The sequence below is a fragment of the Lepisosteus platostomus genome, chromosome 22, assembly GCF_059453375.1.
Source record: "Lepisosteus platostomus isolate fLepPlt1 chromosome 22, fLepPlt1.hap1, whole genome shotgun sequence".
NCBI classification, from domain to species: Eukaryota; Metazoa; Chordata; class Actinopteri; order Semionotiformes; family Lepisosteidae; genus Lepisosteus; species Lepisosteus platostomus.
This window is the reverse complement of record NC_142632.1, coordinates 2,075,875-2,088,043: the sequence shown is the minus strand read 5'-3', so window position 1 is coordinate 2,088,043 and position 12,169 is coordinate 2,075,875. Positions and strand designations below refer to the sequence as shown.

At 44.2% G+C, this 12,169-nt stretch overlaps 5 non-coding genes across 5 annotated transcripts; 2 read left to right on the top strand and 3 right to left on the bottom strand.

Annotated features, from left to right (window-relative positions):
* Positions 1-387: 387 nt before the first annotated feature.
* Positions 388-469, bottom strand: trnas-uga (transfer RNA serine (anticodon UGA)). The gene has a single exon. It is a non-coding gene; the product is annotated as a tRNA-Ser (tRNA).
* Positions 470-1,812: 1,343 nt separating this feature from the next.
* On the bottom strand, positions 1,813-1,894 carry trnas-gcu (transfer RNA serine (anticodon GCU)). Its single transcript has one exon. It is a non-coding gene; the product is annotated as a tRNA-Ser (tRNA).
* A 1,624-nt stretch (positions 1,895-3,518) lies between these two features.
* Positions 3,519-3,591, top strand: trnar-acg (transfer RNA arginine (anticodon ACG)). Its single transcript has one exon. It is a non-coding gene; the product is annotated as a tRNA-Arg (tRNA).
* A 5,791-nt stretch (positions 3,592-9,382) lies between these two features.
* Positions 9,383-9,456, bottom strand: trnan-guu (transfer RNA asparagine (anticodon GUU)). Its single transcript has one exon. It is a non-coding gene; the product is annotated as a tRNA-Asn (tRNA).
* Positions 9,457-10,649: 1,193 nt separating this feature from the next.
* On the top strand, positions 10,650-10,722 carry trnar-ucg (transfer RNA arginine (anticodon UCG)). The gene has a single exon. It is a non-coding gene; the product is annotated as a tRNA-Arg (tRNA).
* Positions 10,723-12,169: the final 1,447 nt, after the last annotated feature.

The window sequence follows — 12,169 nt, the reverse complement described above, 5'->3', positions numbered from 1 at the left end:
CACTTTACAGTATATGACAAAAGCATGGCAGACTGTGCCGGACCAGCTGGTAACTTCCGCTTATTTTGACCATATTAAACATTGGAAATCTTCCCACTTGCATTTGTGACACTTGATTTTGGCTCCACCTAAGACACTCTTAAATCTTCAAACACTTTTCTCTTCTCCCGCAACACACTTGTCTGTCGGCACTATGTGGCAGCGTTGCATGACAACCCATCTCACCACGGAAAGGAACCTAACAGCTTTGGTAAGAGAGTAGAATTACCTGAAGAACTGCTTTCCATGGAAGCAGGACCAAGCGATGTAGCATTTTTATAGTACCAGGAAAGGAGAAGCGGCACTTCGCCTTTGCCGCACAGGCACAAGGTGACGTGCGGCAGACGCCGTAGTCGGCAGGATTCAAACCTGAGCGGGGAGTCCCCAATGGATTTCAAATCCATCGCCTTAACTACTCGGCCACGACTACAGCGAGCTCGCCGCCGCTGCATTCCTCCTATAATCTAACACGGAGTGCGAGGTGGCTGCGGAAACATTTTTAAAGTCGCTCTCTGTTAAAAAAAAAACCTTTCACAAGATACATGCCGGCAGACAGACACGCCTCAGAGGGTTTAAGGCTGGCTTCACGTTCAAATGATAAAGTCTCCCCGTCCGGATGTCAAAATGCAACTTTGGCAGACAGAAAAAACATCAACAAACCACAAATGTGGACAAGGATTTTACAAGCTGCACCACACTGCACTTTCAAAAGCATTTACATTCGTGTTAGACGCAGGAATTGTCTTTGTTTTGCGCGCTTACGAACGCCATAGAAAACGAAACAAAACAAAAGCCCTCAGCTCCTGTACTTGATTATAACGCCGTTACGTGTCGAAGCAGGAATTTACGTCATCTTACCACTGCAACATGGGGAATAGAGGGAAATGAACACACGCTACGAATCGTCTCAATCACTCCCTAGAGTCGTAAGGCACATTGAAGGGTGCACCCCCATCATTAATCGTTGGGCCTCTGTAAAAGGAAAGCTGTTGAGCAGTCTTTGAAACAGCTCGGATGAAACACTTGATTGCTTCCATGTGCATCTGGAGCCCACTTCTTATTTTCACTTCACGCCGCCCAAAGCATTTCTAAAACAGGAGATTCGCGTTTGGGAATGCGCCCTGCCCTACAAATAAAACAGGTCTACGGGTCTGAAACCTGCTCCACGGAAAACAGTTCTGTTGCGCTTTTGATCAAAGGGAGATTCTCTGTTCTTACTTTTTGATTACATAACACCCAAAGGGGATTCTTTGGAGCTGGATTCCAACCAGCATCCTAAAGTTTCTTGGCGGTATCCTTTACAGTCCTCTGTTCGGTCGACAAGGAACAGTAGGGGGCAGCTTTCCTCACACATACAGTGCAATGTACTGTAGTGTTCCCCTTCATTGAATTCGCAGTTCTGCATCAGACCTCTAACTCGTTTCCTTAGCTTGGATTTAAGCCACGAAGCAGGCTTCTACTGTATAAACGTCTAGAGGAATCACAAACTATTTGAGAGGCCATCATCCCAGGGGGAACTGACAAAGTCTATCCCTAAACACCTAGCGCAGTCTCTCGAGAGACTGTCAAAAATCGCTTTCTCCGTTTGTGCTGCAAGTAAGTGAAAACGCGGTCTCAACCCAGAGCCACTTGGCAGCAGCGGCACGTAAATACTGTTACTACCACTGCTCGATACCAACGTTAGCCTACTATACCATGTTCAGCCACCGCTAGAAAATGTAAGGCTCTAGTACTGGAGCAAACAAAAGGAGAGCCAACGTCAAATGTAGAGAGCGACGAGGATGGGATTCGAACCCATGCGTGCAGAGCACAATGGATTAGCAGTCCATCGCCTTAACCACTCGGCCACCTCGTTGATGAAACTGGGCTGTCCAGACATGGGTTGGCGCGCTCCAGATGATCTTTTTCTTTTTTTTCCCTCGTACTCAAGGGTCCTTTTCCTGTTCCACATGCGATTTCAACATTTTCCTTGGGAGATGTCAAGCCAGCAAGCCACTGCTGTGGTTCAGTGGCCATTGTGGAGTTCAGTGGCCCTGTTGTACACAGAAAGCACATTGAGCTCCTTGGACATGAAAAGTTCCAGATAAAAGCCATTTGTCATCCTTTCTCTTGGTGTCGATGTTGCTATTGTATGTAAAGGTGGCAACTTGCTCAGCGAGCAGGCGGAGCACACACCGAATGCAGATGTGTCTGAGTGGTGTGTCCAAGTGGCTGCAAAAGGACAACACTACCGGGGCGCCTTTGCTTAGTTGGTTAAAGCGCTTGTCTCTTAAACAGGAGATCCTGAGTCCGAATCCCAGTGGTGCCTTCTTTGTTCTGTCTTCTCGAACAGAACTGGTCCTTACAGACAACCGCCTACGGCTAGACTTAATTAAATGCAAGTATTCATTTCCTGTCTTTAACGCGACTTGTTTTTCTTAAAATGGATGGAACTTGCAAAACATGAAATACAAACATTGCTAATCAGCGCTAGCGGCTGGCAAAAAAAAAGAAGTCAGCAATGTTTTTTTTCTTTAACCTTAACCCTGCTAATGGAGAAGAGTTAAACGACCGAGTCTATGCAGCTTAAACGGTGCTCATGTCGGGTTCTTAGCTGAAAGGGTGGTAAATCACGCTCACCCCAGTCCTTAATCTTTTAAAAGGATACAATATTGAACCTAGTCGCCACATCACATACATCCTGTTCAACGATAAAAAAGTGACATCTATCCTCGATCCAGAGTAAATCCCACGATGAGGGCATATTTTTTTCCACTTTACCATGAGTCGGGCTCAGCTGCACAGAGGCGAGAGCAGAGCAATGAGGTCACAGGGACAGGGGAGTCACACGCTGGCGGTTTGAACACGCGGAAGATCACTGAGGGATCCACAGTATATGGACCCTCCGTGCGCCATCAGTCCACACTCCGGACTCTGAATCCTGCCATCCGAGTTAAGATCTCGGCGGAACCTGAGGCACAGTTCCTTCTTAAAACGTAATCTGGTGAGCATTTCTAGAATCGTACTTGTATAGATGCAGCCTTTAATGTGTTGCTGGGTTAAAATTGATGACTTCTTGAACTTCAGTAGGCAACTGCCCTCTTGATTTCGGATTTAATTTCTTTATTACAGGGGCGCTTTTATGAAGACAGAGTCATGTTCAGGTACTTTGCTTGATGGAGGAAGCATATTTCGGACTCTGTGATCTGCTCACCTGGAAAGGTCTGCTGTACTACTACAAGAGAGAAGTAGAGTCTGGAAGAATGGACAATTTTATGATGCTTTGGAAGATAATGTTTTTTTTTTCTTTGAAATCGAAATGAATCAGAATATCAGTGCAAAAGACAAACTCTTGGTTTGGTTTAAAGAGATATGGTTTTAAAACAGACAAAATGTAGAAAACAGGTGTTTCTCACTTTTGGAAAAGAATGGACCGGGGGTAATATTTTACTAGGTGCAGTGCTCATCTCACTGGGTTACAGTCCTGCAGTGTCACACCAGGGCCAGTGGCGCAATGGATAACGCGTCTGACTACGGATCAGGAGATTGCAGGTTCGACTCCTGCCTGGCTCGGGTCGTTTTTAAACACATCGGGCTACTCCCTAAGTAGTCTGTGCTACTTACTGCATTGTAATCGTACCCAGTAAGATATTTCCTTCATGTAAATGAACTGCACCTGACAGCTTTAGAAAAACACCTGGGCTCAGTACGGTGCTGAGAGCTTAGCGTTGCTGTTCTAATTAGCACGCACTGCATCGGCTATGAGCCCGAACCTTTCAATTATTCCGATCAGTAAGTCAACACGTAGTCCACATGAACGGTAGAAATATTCTCTTGTCTGTCTCTTGTTTGTATAGAACTGAATGTCCCTGACAATGTACTGTTAGTTTTAATTGAAGAACGGCATTTGTGTTCAAATATACCAGACAAGTTTATGTAACTGCTCATGCGACACTCAGTTGTAATTAGTCAAGAAAAAAAAGTCGAACAACAGCTGCGGGTTTGATTCTGAACGTATGAGATTGCAGCGCCTTTTACTTCCATTGACAAATGATAGAGATTCGAAGAGAGATCCTTCAGACCAGCAAGCAAACCCACGGCTTTTTCGGTTTTCTATCTAGGCAACGTTGGTGTCTGCAATAGCATACATGAAAGCGTGATGCGATTTCTGTGGCTACATTTGTTGCACGTCATGCACAGTATGAGTGTTTCTTACACCAAATAAAAAGTCAACAATTAGCGATCACGCCTTCTCCTCAGTTAACCCACTGAAACCCTTGCTGTTAACAGTTCTTTACTGCGTGCTTTACCAGCACCTACATATCGTGTCGGTTCTTTCAGCTTTATTCATTAGGTTTTCAAAGGCATAAGTAGAGCACCAGAGGTGCGAACGCAAAATGTGTAGTTATCTGAAGAATTGATTTCCATGGCAGCGGGTCCAAGCGATTTCGCGTTGTTATAGTACCAGGAAAGGAAAAGCGGCACTTCGCCTCTGCCGCGCAGGCACAAGGCGACGTGCGGCAGACGCCGGAGTCGGCAGGTTTCGCACCTGCGCGGGGAAGCCCCAACGCATTTCGAGCCCATCGCCTTAACCACTCGAGCACGACAAATGCGAGCTCGCCGCCGCCGCATTCCTCCTATAATCAAACACGGACTGCGATTTGGCTGCGGAAACCTTTTTAAAGTTGCTCTCCGTTAAAAAAAAATACCTTTCACAAGATTCGTGCCGGCAGACAGACACGCCTCAGAGGGTTTAAGGCTGGCTTCACGTTCAAATGATAAAGTCCCCCAGTCCGGATGTCAAAATGCAACTTTGGCAGACAGAAAAAACATCAACAAACCAAAAATGTGGACAAGGATTTTACAAGCTGCACCACACTGCACTTTCAAAAGCATTTACATTCGTGTTAGACGCAGGAATTGCCTTTGATTTGCGCGCTTACGAACGCCATGGAAAACGAAACAAAACTAAAGCCCTCAGCTCCTGCACTTGATTATAATGCCGTTACGTGTCGAAGCAGGAATTTACGTCATCCTACCACTGCAAAACGGGGAATAGAGGGAAATGAGCACAAGCTACGAATTGTCTCTAATCAGTCCCTACAGTTGTAAGACGCCTGGAAGCGTGCACCCCCATCATTAATCTTTGCGCATCTGTGCAAGGTAAACTCTGGAGCAGTCTCTGAAACGGCTCAAAGGAAACACGTGATTGATTCCATATGCATCTGGGGTTCATTTCTTATTTACATTTAATTCAAGGGAAAGGCTTGGGTCAGTTTCAGACGGCCTCCAACAGCGAGATTCAAGCGCCCCACCTTCAGCCCAATCTGCGCCGCCAGAACGACAACGGCTCCTCTGGTCTTTGGGGTGCGGTTGTGACCCCGTAACCTAAAGTGTTGGTGGCAGACAAATGGAGACTAACAGGTGATGTCCTAGGACATGACTACATTGTGACACTCGGTGGGGATGGTGACCATTGCTTGGAAAAGAGTGCGAGAGTGCATTTTGAGCGTACAAATGTCCTTTTGATTTGCAAAGCTACAACCCCACCTTACTCAGTGAGCGTCTCTTCTTTTCTCTCACATACAGTTGGGAGAAAAACTTTTGTAAACAGCCCTTCGGAATGATGTGGATTTCTGCATGAATGGCTCCTAACATGTGATCTTATCTTTATCTAAGTCATAATAATTAATAAAGAGAGTCTGATTTAACAAACAACACACGCCCAACATTTGACATTGCTGTTTCTTTATTGACCAAATGGTTTAAACAATCAAGGTCATTGATGGAAAAAGTACGTGAACCCTTATATTAAGGAGCTAGTGGAACCTCCTTTATGACAAAAACCTCAATCCCCACTTTCTGTAGCGGCTGGTCAGACCTGAGCAGCGGTTAGGAGGTATTTTGGCCTATTCCTCTATGCAAAACTGTTTCAGTTCATGTATATTTTTGGGATGTCTTGCGCTGAACGGCCTGCTTCAGATCACGCCACAGCACTTCAATGGGATTGGGGTCAGGACTCTTACTTGGCCATCCCAAAATACGGAATTTCTTCTGTTTCAGCCACTCTGTTGTTGATGTACTCCTTTGTTTTTGTCATGCTGCATGACCCAGCCTCTTTCGAGTTTTAGATCACAGGCAGACACCCTGACATTCTGCTGTAGAATTTCCTGATACATCTTGGAATTCATCGGTCCCTCGATGATTGCAAGCCGTACAGCCTCCGCCATGTTTCCCAGGTGGGATGAGGTTTTGGAGTTGGTATGCAGTGTTTTGTTATCTCCAAACATAACGCTGTGCACATTTACCAACAAGTTCAACTTTTGTCATGTCTGTCCACAGAACATTGTTCCAGGAGTTGCTGTGGAACATCCATGTGGTCTTTAGCAAACTTGAGAGGGGCAGTGGTGGTTTTTTTTGGGGGGAGAGCAGTGGTTTCCTCCATGGTGACCTCGCATGATCACCACTCCTGTTCAGATTTCTTCTTATGGTGGACTCATAAACACAGACGTAAGACAAAGTCAACCACCTGTTCGCTAGATCCCATCCCCACTCAGCTAGTCAAAGATTCCCTCGAAGGACTGGCAGGACCTATAATTAGTATGATGAATGCATCGCTTGCGTCAGGCGTTGTACCTGATCAATTTAAGGTAGCGGTTGTTAGACCGCTCTTAAGAAGTCAAATTTGGATCAACAAGTTCTTAACAACTACAGGCCTGTCTCAAAGGTCCCATTTCAATCTAAAAGTCTTGGGAGAATAGTTGTTGCCCAACGTCAATCATATCTGGATTCAAATAATATACTTGAGAAATTTTAGTCTGGTTTCTGAAACTGCATTAACAAGAGTCGTAAATGATATTCTCTTAGCTACTGATGCAGGGAATGCAACAGTGCTTGTGCTTTGCTTCTAGATCTTAGAGCTGCCTTTGACACGGTTGACCTCTCTGTTTTGTTACACAGGCTTGAGTTTGAGGTTGGCTTATCTGGAACCGTCCTTCAGTGGTTTACTTCACATTTTACTCATCGTTTTCATTATGTTCAAATATCTAATAATTGTACTGCTTCATCAATGTCACCAGTTCAATTTGGGGTACCAGAAGATCAGTGCTGGGACCAATATTGCTCTCTCTCTCTACATGCTGCTGCTAGGTAGGATAATATGAAAAAATAATATGAACTTTCATTCATATGCTGATGACACTCAAATAAACATTTTGTTTACACCAAACGACAACTCTTCTATTATCAGTTTAGTTAAATGCATTAAGGAAGGAAATACTTGGATGTGTGAAAACTTTTTGTTACTCAACTCTGAGAAAAATGAGGATCTGTTGATCGGAGGCAACAATACTGATAGGACTACTATAACTTCAGCACTTAACTCAGAGGATTTAAACATCTGCCTCAAAGAGACAGCACGTTACCTAGGCGGCATATTAGACACAAGGCTCTTAACAACTTGCATTGTTAAGTGCCTTGGGACAACCTTGTTGTGAAAGGTGCTATATAGAAATACATTGATTTGAATTGAATTGACAATGTAAAATGTTGTGTGTGTTGTTTGTTAAACAAGACTGTCTTTATTTATCAAAAAATAAAAGGAATTTGCTAGGAATGCAAAAGTTAGGTTGCGCTTCTTCATGCTGCATCGTCGGCATGAGTGGAGCTTTTTAAACGTCTGTACTTACTGTGCCCCATAAGAAATCGTTTGTCCCCATTCAAAAGAGATTGTGCGATGTCCTGCAGTGTTCGCAAAGCAAACCTTTGACAGTTTGAAAAGAGGAATTTATTCTGCTTCCTGTGCGTGCAGTAGTTACAAAGTTGAACGTCTTTACACGATCTGCTGCAGTTTTCAGTGGGCGGGCTTTGTCAGAGGGCTTGGAAAAACGCACTGTGTTTCGGCTCGGGAAACATCATGAGAAGTGTCCTGCATGTTTTCTGTGTATAGCTGTCTTTTAACGCATACAGAATTCATTCGAAATCATTGATTTCTCCAATTAACAAGGTTCCCTTAAAGGATGAGTCAAAGTAACGTCTAATCGGATTAGTTTCCTTAGAGCTGGTTCAGAGTTTGCTCAAGAGTTTACCTTTCACAGATGCGCAAAGAAAAATGTTGGGGGTGCACGCTTCAAGGTGCCTTACAGCTGTAGGGAGTGATTCGAGACGATTTGTGGCGTGTGCTCGTTCCCATATACCGTACGCCCCGGGGTGCAGTGCTAAGATGAAGTACAATACCGCTTGGGCACGTAACGGCGTTACACGCAAGTGCGGGACGTGAGGCTTTTCGTTTGTTCATTTTGTTTTGCTCTGCTTTGCTTTGTTTCGTGGTCAAGAGGCGTAAGGTAAGTCGTAATCCAGGGAGAACACTGGTGGCAAACAGTCCGAGGTGAGAGGCGAGGTCCAAAGTCGAAAAGGCAGAAGGGGAGTCCAATATCCAGAATAAACGAGGTAATGGAAAAAACGCCAGGTAGAGCTCTCAAGGAGTAGACTCAATACCAGCGGGAAGCAAGTAAAGATGGTAAAAATAGCAATGCGTACCCCACGGTGGAGTGTGTGCAGGTGGGTTAACACGTGCGGCGGCGTTTGTTAATAATCACCCTCTGCTGGTGCTGTTTAGATTGCTTAAGAGTTGGTCTTAACTGCCTGGCGGTCATGACAAGCTCCTCTTTAAGCTGTGGTTTAGTTTTGCATTCATGTGTTTCTAGAGCAGTTATTTATGGGGGTGGGTGGGTCCTTCACAGAGGCTCAGGACAAATCCCCTGCATGAAAGTCTACTGTGTGCGTTCAAACAGTCACAGGTCAAGAGCCAGGCAGGAGGACAATGGACAGAAGAGCCAACGAACTAAAAATAAAAGAACAGATATGAAAAAGCCACCATCTTTTTCTTTTTGACATTTTCCGACTTTCATGCAAGCCAGGACAAAGTTGCTCGTAGCTACTTGTGGATTCAAATACTCTATCGAGTGCTTTGATGAGTTTTTGCAATTTGATTGTCGTCCTGTCAGCCTGTTTCTGTTTTTTTTTTTCAATCTAGGGATGGAAAGTATGAGGGAAATGATGGAGCAATCAATAACCGCTCCGGAAAAATGGCAGAATGAAATGGTCCGTCACTAAGGACATTTGTGAAGCAGAGGAGTGACATCACCACAAAGGCGACACATTCTGCTGATGGTTTTGGTGAATAATGATTGAGGTGCGTTAAGAGAAAGGTAGCTGTGTCAGCATGCGTAGGCTGCAAAGGATCAAGCAAAGGTTTACTCCATGCTGAAAAGAGAAGAAAAGAAGCACAACGTTTCGACTGTGGAGCCTTCTGCGCCATCTTCTTTAGCAGTAATGATGTTTACATTGGAAAAACTGAGACATGCGTCCCTGGGTGGGCTTGAACCACCAACCTTTCGGTTAACAGCCGAACGCGCTAACCGATTGCGCCACAGAGACTGACGGCCGCTTGTGCTCCCTACATTTGCAGGTTTATGGTCAAAGAAAACAATCACTTGCGCTTCTTGCAGCCGGCAATCTTTTTCCACTGACAACCAAGAAATGGATTTCATCTTTCACAAGCTGTATGGATTTCTTCAAAAACAAGTTATTCCAGAAAGGAAATGAATTCTTGCATTAAACTGAACCAAGCTGTACATGTTTGTCTGAAATGATACATTCGGCACAACAAGACACGGAGAGAGGCACCGCTGGTATTCAGACCCAGGATCGCCTGCTTACTAGGCGGGCACTTTAAGCCACTAGGGAACAGCGCCAGCGGAGCACCGCGCTTTTACAGACACTTGGACACATCTGCGTTCGGTGTGCACTTAACCTGCTCTCTGAACCCGTTGCCTCCGTCCCATTTAATAGCAGAACTGACGCCAAGAGAAATGATGAGAAATGGCATTTATCGGGCACTTTTCATATCCAAGGAGCTCAATGCCCTTGACACCTCCCCAAGGCGACAGAGCTGTGCATTCTTTGGCGACACCATTTTTTCTTTTGTTTAATTTCTATACTTATTGATAGAATAAAAACGATATGTCATGTACTGTAAGGGAAATGTCTCTTTTCATGGGGAAAGCTAGCACCAGCAAATGTTGTGTTTAGAAGAAGTGATTTAACATGACACGTGACCTAATTTACCGGAGCAAAAGCTCACCCAGCAAGCCCTGCTTTACTTCTACAGGAGAGAAGTACTGTAGAGTCTGCAAGATGTTCAGCTGGGTAGCTACGTCAGCATGCCTCGGCTGCAAAGGAACAAGTACTAGGTTTATTGCATGCTGAAAAGAGAAGAACGGAAACACAGCGTTTCGACTGTGAGGTCTTCTCACACCTGAAGAAGCCTCACACCTGTAAAAGGCTCCATGGTTTTCTTTCTTCTCTTTTCAACATGGAATACACCTATTGTCTGCAAGATGTGACAATTTCATGGTGTTTTGGAAGAAAACCTTTTTTCTTTGAATTCAAAATCAATCGGAATTTCAGCACAACACATCAACACTTTTTCTGTTTTAAGGAGATGATATTTTAAACCTGACAAAAATAGTAGGAAACACAAGTTTCTTGCTGTGAAAATTTAGATGGGGAAGTGTACTACTAGTAGCAGTGTAGAGCTCTCTGTGGTGGAGTGCAAGCACATGTTCTATGGGCCAGTGGCGTAATGGATAACGCGTCTGACTTCGGATCAGAAGATTGTAGGTTCGAGTCCTGCCTGGCTCGTGAGGCTTTTAAACCTCTCAGGTTCCTAGGTAACAGGTTGCCGTCATGTATATGAACTATAGAAAAGCATTTGCCACAACCCGTAAATTAGCACGCAAGTGCGGGCTGGTGAACACAGAACTGTATGGAGATCATCTCCAGCTCCGAGCTCAATTGCAATGAAAAAACATGCAGAACAGAACTGGAGAGCAGCTGAATTTGTGCTCAGTAGGGTGGGGAGGACTCAGCATTGCTATTGTTCTAATTGGCATGAACTGCAGGGGATCTGAATCAGAACATGTCAGTCAGTTTGATCATTGTGTCAATATGTAGGCCACGTTAATACAGAATTATTACTTTGTCTGTCTCGTCTTTGTATATAGCTGAATGTCCCTGACAATTTCATGTTAGTTTTTAAGAACGACATTGGTGCTAATATATACATATATAGCATATAAGGAACACGTAAAAGTTTAGTCCATGCTGAAAAGATAAGAAAACCGCCACAACGTTTCATCTTGGAATAAATCTTTACTTGTTGTTTTGCAGCCTACCCATTCTGACCTAACTCCTCCCTTGAAATTCCCTAACAGATAAGGGTACGTAACGGCTCATGCGATGCTCAGTTGCAATTTGTCCCAAAACAAACAAGAACAGCAGCTGAGGGTTTGAGTTTGAACATGCACTGTATTAAAGCAGCTTTTATTTCCATTGATAAATGCTAGATATTCCTACAGAGATTCTCCAGGTGAGTAAGCGATTCCTGTTTCTGTTTCTATTTCTGTTTCATATATACAGTATATATATGTTACATGTGTCTCTGCAATAGTATAAATGTGTTATACACTATCAGGGGCTGCTTTTTTGTGCACCTCATCTACAACAAGGGTTTTTTTTTCATTTATGTTTGTGGACCTTCACCATTTGAGGAAGTGAGTTAGATAAGAAAGTTACAGGTATGGTGAGCAATGACTGACAAAGGCACGTACTGCGTATTCCTTACAGAAGTGTAAGCAATTTGTTCTAAAAAACACCGGCTAAAGTCCAACATCGTTAGCAATCTTATTACTTAAACAGAATTAACATCAATAAACTGTAAGGTGCTGGTACATGCGAGTAGATTTGATCTTCTATTAAACAAAAATGCAATTACAGCTCTAAAAAGGTCAACCTAGACTTCTGTAACAGATCTGTTCAGGTCATCGCTGTTTCTCTGACCTTGTGAGTCTTTGGAATTTTAAAAGTGTATTTTGCTTGCCTTTCATGTGGTCTGTGTACAAGTCACTGTGGCGTATGCGGTCCTACACAGCCTTGCTATAGACGTGACGAGCCTCCGCTATGTTGCAATGGAGAACAGGTTCAGTACGGAGCTGCCGAGAAAATTCAGCTGGAAAGCTCGTTGCAGAAAAGCATCGTTCTCTGTGTCCAGCGGCAAAGCGTCCATCGTGGGTGCTGAAGAATCGATTTC